This window comes from Pseudochaenichthys georgianus, chromosome 24, assembly GCF_902827115.2.
Source record: "Pseudochaenichthys georgianus chromosome 24, fPseGeo1.2, whole genome shotgun sequence".
In the NCBI taxonomy this organism is placed as follows: domain Eukaryota; kingdom Metazoa; phylum Chordata; class Actinopteri; order Perciformes; family Channichthyidae; genus Pseudochaenichthys; species Pseudochaenichthys georgianus.
The window spans coordinates 9,813,789-9,827,202 of NC_047526.1; the positions used below are offsets into that span (position 1 = coordinate 9,813,789).

A 13,414-nucleotide genomic window follows, 5' to 3' on the forward strand; every position below is an offset into this window, starting at 1 on the left:
CCAGAAGGCGGTTAGATCACCGGACGACAGAGTCGGTCTCCGTGTGCACAGACAGGGCTGCTGTTAACGTCGGTCTGTACAACGGAATTGTGCCAAAACTACGCCTACCGGCTGCGGAGGGAGACTCTCTCCTCCCCCCCCTTCACTGGAGAACTGCGCTAAAACAGCTGATCACAACGTTCACACTCTGTGGTCACGAAGTACTCCACTAGCCGCCGCTGCCGCCCCCCCCCCCCTGTCGACTTTCCTGAAGTACTCCCCCGTTGATAGAAATCAACACGTAATGAATTAAGACCCCACGGTTTGATGATTGATAGGTGTGTGGGCTGTCTTTAATTTTGACACGCAGAAAAACGTTATAATAAACATAGATACTGTATGTTAAATGGATACATCCGCCTTCTTTCATTTATCTTTCCATTCCCACAACAATATACATAAATAAATGGCATATTTTGAATATAGTTCGAATGGTGATTAATCATGATTAATTAATTTTTAAGCTGCGATTAATCTGATTAAAAATTGTAATCGTTTGACAGCCCTAATATTTATATATATATATATATAAACAACCAAAACAAACATCTCTGATAGAGAAGGCTGCAGTTTATCATTCATTCATTTTAATTTGTGCCACCATGGCATGTGTCATGTTAGAATTTAGAGCTGCCAGACTGTACAAATATGTTTCTAATGCAAATGGGGCATGAATCTCATTTCAAAAATAATATTCAATGCACCTTTTCTTTGAAATCAATAATTAAAATGTTCCATGCACATTTACATTACCTTTGGCATGGTAGGCTTCAGGCGCAGTCGAATCTGCGGTTTTTTCTTTTTCCTAATAAAAAAACAATCTTGAAATATACTACATATATCAACATGACAATTCACATATTTTAAGTTTCTTGGCATGGAAAAATAAACAGATTTTGCAGAGCCAACTTTAACAGCTAATGCAACAGCCTATACTAAATACTACAATATTATTTGTATTGATAGCTGGAGGGAAAAATCTGTAGTTAAACTGGTCTCTTTAGTAATGTATTTTATCCAAGAAACATTGTAGTAGTAACATAACAAACAGAAATGGTAACATGTTTTTTTATCAACCAATATAGGCACATATGTAACCTATATGTATGCCCCCAACACAGTGCAATAACAAAAAGACAATCCAAGGCCCTTCCACACATTACCTTCAGAGTTGGAGGACACTTCATCAGGACTCTTTATTCCTCGCATTTCTGGTGAAAATAATTAGAAAACAGGCACGCTTTAGATGGTAGAGACAGTAACTGAGTCTACAGATTTAATGGAGGACAATTTCAAAGATTAATTTTCTCTGTTTGACCACAAGTAAAAAGTAATCCTGGCTTATATGATTGCAATTAGATTTTAAACTTTACCACACCAGATGACCTACTCCAGGAGACCTAATTTTGGTAACTGTTGTGCCTTTTTAAGGTGATTACTGTACACCTTGTTTCATGTCTGAAGAGTAATGTGCTAGAAATGTCACTGATTTTGTGGTGCCAATAAAGCAACAAGATGGCTCTACAGTGTTCAGCCTTTAATTGCTATATATTGTCCTATAAAAAAGGTACTCCCCCAAATCTGTACCATTACACATATTCTGAAAAAGAACATCTGTGTTACATACCCCTCTCCATCTTTTTCCTCATCTCCATCATGTTCCATGTCTCCATCATCTTCATCGTCTCCATCAATGTTTTCCCCCTGAAATTCTTCCAGATCTGGTTCCAACTCATCTGAAAAACACAAATCAATATATTTATGTATAATTTACCTGAGTTAATTTGTCCAATTTTCATTTCCAATCCTTTTAGTCAATTTCCTCTTGTGTAGTTATATTTTTTATGAATGATGTTGTAGAAATAATCTTGTTTCTGTAATGCACTTTGTAAATATCTATTGAAAAGGCTTTGTATTATCATTATTATCATTTTAATAACATTATCATAAGTAATAATAATACATAAATTGAGCACATACCTTCAATCTCAATCTCGTCAAGAGATTTTCCTTGATATGCAGCCAAAGATCCTTTCTCCATCGCCAGTAGAATCTTTGAGATTTTTGCAATCTCAATAGTTGCCTCTGGCAGTCGATAAAAGTCTCGATGGACCCGTATGTCATGGCCTAAGAAGTTGGCTAGTTGGTCTAGCTCATTGTTCTTAAGGTTAAGAATCTGGGACAATGTTGCAACATGCTTGCGAAGTTGTGTAGACCTGAGATACTCTGGATTTTTTGCACCACACTGACGTGCAAAAAGCCTGATGCAGTCCTGTCCCCTGTAGAAGCTGGTGGAGGGGCACTGTGATCTTCCAAATAGGAAAGGGTTGTCCTTGTGCACATTACACACGTCTCTTTTGTCAGCAAGGAGTGTTGTTGCACTGACAACTTCAGGGTTTAACAAAATGGCAACTTTCCTTCCTCTTTTGCCCATTATTTCCACCCTACTGAAATGTTTGGCCAGCTTTTGCTCGAATGGCGAAGGGCTAACAGCAATGTCCTCATGAAGCTCAGTCTGGTCTCTTTTCATGAATGCTTCAAGTGTCATTTTTGAGACCTCTCCTGCACGGCGCCTTTTGAAGATAATTATTTGAGCTAGTGTAACTCTGGCTAGTTCTGCATAACTCTGTGAAGTCTCGTTCTTTTGAAGGTTCTCCATAGCAGTAGCTGATTTCTTCTCCAGGTACTGGTGGAGGAGCTGCACATCCTTTGTAAAAGGTATTGTACACGGTCTGTTAAACTTAGACTTGCTCAAAGTTGCAAGAGCAGTGTGGGAGATAAGTTCATTCTATTCTTTAGTGCACTGTTGTGTGAAATGCTCTGATGTTTGATCATCAATTCATCTTCTGCAGCAATGGCTCTACATAGAATAATACTGCCAATCTTCTTGAGTGAATGTCCTAATTTCAGAGCCAGACTTGGTATGAGGTAGCAGTGCTTCTCTTCATCGTAACCAGCGACATCTCTGACTGCCTCAATAACTTTGTAAAAGTTGTTTGGTTTTACAGCATCTTCAAAACTGAATAAGGAACATTTGCTTCTCAAGCTCATTAAGAGCCTGCCCATTTCACGGACTTTCTGTCTGATATATTCGAATTTTGTCGAATCACTACCATGTTTATTGTAGAGCAGTGACCACCAACTGGCGGCCCGCGGGCCACATCCGGCCCGCCAGACATTCTCATCCGGCCCGCACGACGGGGGTGACTGTGGCTTTGGCGGAGTGGTTACTGCGTTCCACCCATTTCTTTGTTTACAACGTCTCGTGAGTAAGGTGCAGTACCGGAGTCCAACAGAGAGGCAGCAGCTGCGCGACAGTAGACTGCGTACTGCGAAACCTTCCTGTTCCCTCCCCTGAAGAAGAAGTGATCCTTCGTTGTGAAGAGTCTGGTTAATGCGCTCCGCACCACAGCAGTAGCCCCGCTGCGACAGAGTCCAACAGAGAGGCTGGAGCTGCGGGACAGTAGCCTAGAAGCAGGGTTGGGTTGTAACAAAATACATGTAACGGCGTTACGTAATCAGAATACAAAAATCAAGTAGGCTAACTGTATTCAGCTGGCGTTACATTTGAAAAACGAGTAATCTGATTGCAGTTACTTTCGTAAACTTGAAGTGAATACATTTTGGAATACTTATTGGAATTATTGGTGGGAAAGTTTCCTCACAAAATGTAATATTCATTACCGGCAGAACTGTGTGCACACTGCACAGTTCTGCAGCATGTCTGTGAGCGCGAGAGAGATGCAGCGTGTCTGTGAGGCCCCGCCCCCGCACGCAGATGAGAGAGAGAGATCTCTTTTTAAATATATTGAAAGTTAGAAACGGAGATGGTTTTTTAAAATGTGCAAGATAACGTTTATGTAGCATTTCTTTATTGTCGAAATGATGACATTTATAACGGGATGAAATCAAAGTGAATGGCCTGCTGCTGCTGAATGCATGGGGCAAGTGACTGGAAAAAGTTTTAAAAGTTATTACATCGTTTCAGATAATAAATAATAATGATGATTCATTCTATTTAGGGGCGCTTTTCAAAGCACCCAAGGACACCTTACAATACATAACATATTCCAAGGAAAGGTTTTAAGACAGTACAAAGAATGCAGTCCGGGTGATGTGTTTTCTGTGGGGTGCAGATGAGAGAGCTGTCCAGAATGACCCCAAGATGTTGTGTTTGTGCTCTTGATAAGCCATTAGAACAGTAACATAAGTGTCTCCTGTTCACCAAAACATACCCATCTGTTATGGAAAAAGAAAGTATTCCAAAAGTAATCTGAATACTATTTATAAAATTCTGGGCTATATAAAAATCGCTGGCCCGCGATAGTGTCTATTGGTTACATTTCGGCCCTTGGACAAATGTAGTTGGTGATCCCTGTTGTAGAGTGACTGAGCCAGTTGCAGTATGAGGAAATCATTCCGTGAAACTGATACCACTTCATCTTGCTTCATATTTCCAAGGATCTTCCATAAACCAGGAGAAATTGCTTGGGAGAAAGTTGACTCTGCAATATCAGCCAGAACTAGGACTTTGGCCCTACCAGTTGCTTCAGTGTCTGAGACGGTCTTTGAAGGACATCTACGCATGTGGCGCCAAAGTTCTTTGCGGACAAACATGCCTTTACAATATACACAGTGCACATATTTGTTGGCATCCAGTGAGACATTTGATCTTCGTGGTCTTCGTTTTAGTTTCAGTGGTCCGCTTTGATTCTGCATTGTCTCTTGATTATGATGGTAATTACCTTTGTTTCGCAGCTTTTCAAGTAACCTTTTTCTCTCTTTAGAGTGTTTAGGGAACATAAATGCTTCAGCAATTTCAGGTTGTTCTTTCTCATGCTTCTTAAAGTGACGAGCAATCTTAGATTGAGGTTTATTTCAAACATAACAGTAATTGTTGAGGGTGCAAGAAGAGTCTTTGGGGTTTGCAACACTCTCAATTGTCGCCCACTCAGAGTAATGAGACTCTGTTACAGCTGTTGTCAGATTCTGAGGATTGCTTGTGGTAGGTTCATTATCAGAACTGGATGCCATATCAGGGATGAAATGTTCATGAAGTTGGAATTTGTCAGAGGTAGTAGCAGCCGTGTCTTGCTGTTCAACACAGTTCTTTGTAGAGACAGTTGGTGCAGTCTTACAATGGGGTGACTTTGAATCCCTGATGGTGGCAATTAGATGATCCCAATCAGTATTTGCTTCTGAGTCAGGAGGGCAGTCTTCATCGGCGCTGGATCCATCGCTGCTAGACGCAGTTTCAGGAATGTAGTCTTTATCACTGACGGAACCTTCATTACTAGAAAGGCAGATGTCCTTCATCTTAAAAAATAAAATAAAGGAACACCAAGTTTATATTTTTTTCATTATCCAAAGAAATCAGATATTTATATAAACACCGTACCGGTGAGTCGTTGTTCTTGATGAAGCAGGTTTTGTGCCATGAGGTTGAACATACTAAAAACACAATTACACAAGAAAAATGTACTGGTAACATTTCTTGTGCATTATTTTTTACATGTAATCACTGTGCATTTCACTATATAACAAAGAAGAAAGTAAGTCATTTAGAATCTAAGTTAAGTATTTGAAATTAAGTTTTTTTTATCGAAATGTTTATCATCTCAGAGTAAAAAATAAAACGGTGTTGTTTGACAGGTACTTACATTTATACGTAAAACCAATCCATTTCAGGCTTGAGACAGGTCCTGTGCAATCATGACAATTGTCCAAAGAGGAAATAACTGCACCGGTGAGTACATGATGACACTGTGGATACAAAATTGAACATAAACAAAATAAATATATATGTTATTTTAAGTGTGTTTGAGTGTGAAAATGTGACTCAGATACATTTAGGACATAATCCTTATGACAATGAAAAATAATAAGGTTAGTCTGCTTGGACACCTTATTTTATATAAAAAACATATTGTACTCATCATTTTGAAAATCTCTTAGCATCTGACTTAGAGCAGTTGCAGTAGTATTGAAAGTATGTCCTGCCTAAATTGTGTATCTTAGGTCAAGGCGTCATCAACGCTAACAAGCTGACAGCTATCCAACTTGCCATATATGTGACAAGGATTCCTCCCTTTAACAGTTTAACACGACTTTATTCAATTCATTAGCCAGCAATGAAAATAAAAATACATTATTAGCCCCATATAACATGTTAGGGCCTAAAAGCAATTGATCACAGAGCAATAATTGACAAAAATCTACTAACACATTGACTGTTGGCATGCTATGTGTGCAGCAGCCATCAGCATATCTCATCCAAGGAAGAAAGCTGATGAGCACAGTAGGACTGTAATGTTAACCATATTACAAGTTGGCATCCTCATTTTGTTTCATGAATGCCTTTGGTAGCGCTGCTCCTCTGTTCCAAATACGACTTCTCCTAACTCTTACTCTGAGCATTTATCTTTTCATGGTGCAGTAAATAACAGTCTACAAACTATGGCTTAAATAATATAGACACACATATGTTTCAATTTCTGGAATGTGACTAATCTTTCACAGCATTAAGACAAGTACAATACTGTCACAGGCCCAGTGTACATGTATTGTTTCCCTCTACAGCCAGACACATAAAGTGATTGTGATATGAAGTACAACTTGTCATTTTGGTTGGTGGGGAGGACGGAGGATCTCTCTCGGGCTAAGGGTTACAAGCTACTTCACAGGGAGCCTGAAATTGTAGCACAAAAAAAAGACACCGTTGTCACCTTGGTAGTGGTTTGATCTGACTTGTGTGCTGCAAAGGTTTATCAGTTATCGAGGTGTGCACATGCTGGACGAAGGCAATGATCTAATGTCTAGTCATGTCAACAGGTTGTAAAACATCTGTCCTTACAATGACTGCTGTCCCTACAAGACACCCTGTGACCAGACGGCCTTTATCTTTCTGTGTAGAATGACATTATACAAAAACCTTTCAATGTTGTCATTTTTAACTCCTGTTAAAATCATCTGTCCTTACAAGGACTGCTGTCCCTACAAGACACCCTGTGACCAGACGGCCATTTTCTTTCTGTGTATAACATTTAACCCGTTTCAATTTGACCCAACGTATGGGGAAACGGAGCCCCCTACCAAGACGATAGTCCTGGTAAAACAGCTTCAATCTATACCGGTCAGCGACACGCAACGTGCCAATGTGTGGAAAAACAATGCATTGAAACGTACCATCTTGTCCCCTGATGTGTTAGCAGTTGTACGATGTTCTGTCGCAGCCTCTCGTGTCCCACCACATACTTCCTGTAAATAAGTGAAAGATAGGAACGACATTAACACATTATCGACTCATTTCCATTCATCTATCAATGGGACACACATCTGAACATTAACACGACTTTATTCAATTCATTAGCCAGCAATGAAAATAAAAAGACATTATTAGCCCCATATAACATGGTAGGGCCTAAAAGCAATTGATCACAGAGCAATAATTGACAAATCTACTAACACATTGACTGTTGGCATGCTATGTGTGCAGCAGCCATCAGCATATCTCATCCAAGGAAGAAAGCTGATGAGCACAGTAGGACTGTAATGTTAACCATATTACAAGTTGGCATCCTCATTATGTTTCATGAATGCCATGGTAGCGCTGCTCCTCTGTTCCAAATAAACGCTATAAACGTTCCAAAATACCATCTTGTCGCCTGATGTGTTAGCAGTTATACGATGTTCGGTCACAGCCTCTCGTGTCCCACCACATACTTCCTGTAAATAAGTGAAAGATATTATTGACTCTTTTGTTATTAATCAGGTGAAATTCAGAAAATAATGTAAACACAGTACACATTTTTTACTGAAATAAATCAAATCTGCTTAACTGAGCTGAGTCGTAGTACCATGGAGAAAAATGCAAACTTTTTCCCTGTCAGTTAAGCAATGCATAACCTCACCTTTAAGCGCCAGGGCCAAGCAGAATCCCCATAGTTGTACGTTATCTCCTCCTCTGGGAATATTTCCTTTACAGAATATAGGCACAAGTGTGGGGTTCCTTTGACAATGATTTTTTTCACTCTGCAGTTTGGATTCCTGTGATTATCATTTGCAAGACGTCCAAGTGTTCCATCCTCTTTTGAAGCATTAATGCTGCAAGACAAATAGTCCAGATACAACATCATGTATCATGACAGAAAAGCACTGAATTCATACAAGAAGTCACTAGGAAACACATACATCTGATAATGGTCAAATATCCATTTGAGGTAATCAACAAGCAGCAAACTCATGACATCGAATAAGAAGATGTTATTTTTGACATCTAGATCTTCACTTACACCCAATATTCCACGGTACTACACCACAGAAGTTGACGGTGCAATATATTCCCGTGTAAAAACACCACGTCCTACAATAGCAAAAAAAATGCATTAACATTAAACATTTACCTATACCCAATTATTTGTAAATATTTGCCATAAGTGTGTTAGATGCCTAACACTGTTATCCACACAAGCTTCATCCAAGTTAGCCTCTGACATGTAAAGTGCCTTGCAGGTAAATACGGAGTAAAATCGTTTGATCAGCATGCACTCCTTTCTGCAATGAAGCTCCACAGTGATATGCACAAGGTGTTGGTTAACAGTACTTTGAAACGCTTAACATAGTGATGCCAACACTGCTAGGGTAGCTGTGATTTGACTATATCCAGGGGTGAGTTCACGATGAGATCACGATTATTTACTGGTATGAAGTGACACATTATTTTATATTGCATTTCATTTAAATGTAAATAAACAGAGCACTGCTTTAATCAGCATGTTCTGTCTAATGTTCAGATCAGATGTTGCAACATATTAGAAAATACTTGTTAAGCAATAGTACTTTGTTCATATACAAAATAAAACATAAAATGTCTACACAAATGTTATATTTTAAAGTTAAATGTACCATTATTGTGCACCGTCATAATTAAGAAGCTAAATTGAGAGGATAGACAATGTTGTGCTATCATAAGTTCTGTTGTACACATTTGATTTCAATAAATGATCATATGCATGGTTAAAAAGGCTTCATGATATAATAATAAGGGCCGGGTAGTTTGCTAACCCTGCCAAACAACCCTGGGGTGCATGGAGCAGACACCTTCACCATGGCTCCCCAAAAGTGTAGTCAAAGCATCTCTAAACACGGCGGGTGTCAGGCAGTTTAGGACACAATTGATTTGGTATACAGTGTTGTTTTTCAATGAGAGGGGCACACATTTACACATTACATATCCCGAAAACGTACATTATTGAAAATACGTGAGGCTGATGACCTAAGAGCAATGGCTAAACGGTCAGGGTTCCCTGTGTGCCCAGTTCGACCATATTAATGGAACAATGCTATACGGTCTTTGATACTACATACTGTATGAGATAGCTTACCTTTAAATGTGTTGATGAACCTGGCCTCTAGGAAGGGTTTGTCTCTGCCCAGAATTATATGGTCTATTGCATCCTGTTCAGGAGTCTTTCTCCTGCTCCTTTGTGTCATCCTTGCTAAAAAAAATAAAACAGGCTAAGTTTAATGTACCAAAGCATGGTTAACAATAACATCTCTTTGGGTAAAAAAAGACGCATTAGAAAAAAGAGGGGTCCAATATGAGGCATGATACACTCTTCCATTAAGGATGGTAGTTAATAAGAATGAACAACATTTGTAATGTTCATAACATCGACAAATAAATATTTCGACGGGACAAGTCGCGGAACATCGTTCTGGAGTGGAGTGCACCAGCTGGGTACAGAAAAACAACATCAGCCGTTAGCTGCTAGCACTCAAGCTCACAGCTCCTCATATCTGTTCAGAAACTAGACAAAAAGCTTAAAGCGAGCTGTAGTGGAAATGCGCCATAAATCGGACGTAGCTAAGCCAGACGTTTTAGTTAAGACCTCCTTTTTTACGCCGAGCTGGTGCACTCCGACGGCCGTGCACCTACAGTCAACAGCTTCGTCTGCATGTAACCTTAACCTATAGGTGCATGAAACGTTGCACGTTTCATTTGCAAAACACGGTAGTCCGCTCCTCCATGCATGCACAGATCATGCACTGAGGAGCCGCTCCGTTGAAACAGCATGACGGCTGCACGGGTGTGAGAGCTACACAGTAAGACACAGCACACATCTGTCTTGCCAGCATTTTAAAGTCAATTATTTACTCAAAAACAGGCCAGTAGTATAACTAGTAATCAACACACGAGTGGGCATAAATAGTCAGCCTTTTAATACCACATTGCATTTAATTCAGTTGTAAAGCGGAAGTCATTACCATGTGGTTCATGCTAAGCTAAACTGTGCTGACAGCAGAGCTAAAGGTTAATGTAACGTTTCCAGTCAAATGCAGTGTCTTGGTAGGATTAACTTACTAAATAACTAACTAACTTCATCCTATAATTGTTTTTAAACACACAAAACGCGATGGGGAGCTTGCCTCGTGGCGTACACTGAGCCGGACAAACAAAGTAATAAACGAACAGCTGCAGTTTTGATGCTAGGCTGTAGCTGGCCACCAAACAAACATTTAAATCCTTATATTTTGTTTCAAATACATGATAAAAATATCACTTACCAGTTTTGGTTAAAAGTCCGAATTGCCGTCAGCGATCTCCTCAGCCATGTACTACTGCTACGGTTTCTTGGTGAGACATTGACCGAAAACTGAAAGACCAATCCCTAATGAGAACCTGCCCGCGTGAAGACTGCTGGCCAATCCCTGATGAGAACCCGCCTGATTGACGCTTTAGCCACCCAATCAGTGAGCAGGTGTGTCCAGCCAATGAAAAGCGCTTATTTTGTGTAAAACGAGAGGGAAATGTGTATGAAACTGCAATATCATGAATCGGCTGTACGAGCGTTTTATACACAATGAGCACACACAAATATACACTAGAAATCAGGTATACGCGGTTTATAAGGACATACCGAGAAAAAGCGGGAGGGTTTTATTTACATGTTGATAAGTGCTTCTACACTGCGCGACTTGTGAGGACACCAGTTTTGTCTTCACAAGTCGAAATGTCCTTATAATGCTGGTGTGTATCCATGCAAATTGTCCTCATAATCCGGCCGGCCACACACACACACACACACACACACACACACACACACACACACACACACACACACACACACACACACACACACACACACACACACACACACACACACACACACACACACACACACACACACACACACACACACACACACACACACACACACACACACACACACACACACACACACACACACACACACACACACACACACACACACACACACACACACACACACACACACACACACACACACACACACACACACACACACACACACACACACACACACCCCAGACCAGTAATCCAAACCAAAATATCTTCCCTTCGTAGTATAAATTCCACGGGTGGAGCTGTCAATTCTTCCTGGTCCTCCGGACCGCCTGGAAATCTCTTACCGGTACTAAGGACCGGGTAGGACCGGCACACTTTCAACACTGGTTGCAACCCCGTTTTTAGAGATTTGGGTATGGAGGAAAAGAGAGAGGGTTGTGTTTTCTGACACTTGGTGAGTTCCCTGACACACCGGGGACACATATTCATGTATAAAAGACGTACAAAAGTGCATTTTGCATGATAGGTCCCCTTTAACTGAAATAGCCAAAAACAAATGTTTTAAAAAGTTACTGAGCTCTTACAAGAAAACCATCTGCATTTTTGTATTATTTTTGACGGGTAACTCTGTAATAGCTTAAATTAAATGGCACGAAACTGTTCATTTTGATATCCTGCTGATCACAAGTGCTCATATGACTACTTTCTGGCTGCTATGATGGACTCCTGAGTTTAAAACTGCCAGATTATTTTAAATTTATAAGAGGATTCAAAGCTGTCAGTTTATTGAAAATCCAGCTGCAGGAGCCCATATTACGTGGTCTGTTATGGATGTGTGATTTTTAGTGTATTTAAGACTTTTTAAACCAAATTGCATTGCTTGGCAACAGATTGTCTCCATGTGTAGCCTGCTTTCTGTCAGTGGATGTCATTATTATACTGCAACAGGAAATAAAATGGGATACATATAGAATGTTTTAAATTGTAAAATGGTCTATACATACAGTGGGCGACAAAACGCCACCATTTATGATGGGGTATAATTGAATGTCGCCCACTTTTGCTATTTATGTGTTCAATCGGAGAACGTAGAAAGGCTTATCTGTTTGTGTGTTCACATCTGCTGCCGTCTGGAGCAGACTGGCTGTCTGCTACCTCACTGTTCCACTGTCTCTGTCCTGAGCCCAGAGGACTCCACTGTTCAGATCAGAGAATGGAGGAGTGCTGGATCCCAAAGCCTCAAGTCTGAGGGGACTTATAGTCTCAACGCAATCACACCGCACAACCGCTACCACCTTAATAACTTTATTTTCTCCCTCCCCTTTCTCTGTTTGCTGTCTCTCCCAAACACTGTCTAATTCGAGATGTGTTCACTCATGGATGAAGTATATTTGTTGAGAATACCCCAGTAGGTATTGGGTTTAAAGACAACATCAAATGCTTGGATAGTCAGCCAAGCACAGCTGATTCCAAACACACACTGAAAATCACACATTCCCTCCAGTCGTCATCAGCCGCGTGATTTGATAAAATACTTGGCAGGACCCTGGGTTGACCTTTCTATCCGTCTGTTCTGTGACGACCTACGGCACGTAACCAGGCAACACTGCCTGAGATCTGAAGACTAGCCATTGAGTTTCTGAAAAGTCTGTGTGTGCGCGATATCACTGATATTTCTGTCTTGGTAATTGTGGAAGGTGCCTACTGGGGATTGGAGTCTCTTTGAGGCTCAAGAAACTGCCTACATAGGCCCAATGATTTTATCTTTAGATCAGCTCGGTGCAAAGCCTTTTTTCTCCACAATTTTGTCAAGTTTGTAAAACTAAAAGCATGATGTTGTCGAAGCTTTAAATTAATCAATGTATAATCATGCTCGTTTGATTCTCTTTGATGTTGTAAAAAAAAGGCTGATTGGCTCGATGAATTCAGGTATCTGTGCTTGCCTTTTTCGAGTTGAACATCCTGCTCTGCTACTCCTGCCAAGTTTCCCTTTACTTCTGGACAATAAGTACCACCCTCTCGTCATCTCTGCATTTTAAGAGTTTTACAGTTATCCCTGGTTCTGAAGGAAAGGATTAGTAGAAGATGAGAGAAAATCCTGAAGAGAGAAAGATGGAGATTTAGACAGTGGCAAATCGTGCCAGTTCCAATACTTTTAAGCAGCACATATGCAGTGACGGAGGCAGGCAATGTTTTTCACTTTCAAAACTCTTAGGCCTACGCCCCGTCCACACGGCGGCGTGCATTGCTCACTTTGTTCGCTTCAAA

At 40.4% G+C, this 13,414-nt stretch overlaps 1 long non-coding RNA gene across 1 annotated transcript; it reads right to left on the reverse strand.

Annotated features, from left to right (window-relative positions):
* Positions 1 to 8,026: 8,026 nt before the first annotated feature.
* Positions 8,027 to 10,665, reverse strand: LOC117439685 (uncharacterized). Its single transcript, XR_004551179.1, has 3 exons — positions 10,606 to 10,665; positions 9,423 to 9,536; positions 8,027 to 8,142 (listed from the first exon to the last, which is right to left on the reverse strand). It is a non-coding gene; the product is annotated as an uncharacterized lncRNA (long non-coding RNA).
* Between the last annotated feature and the right edge of the window lie 2,749 nt (positions 10,666 to 13,414).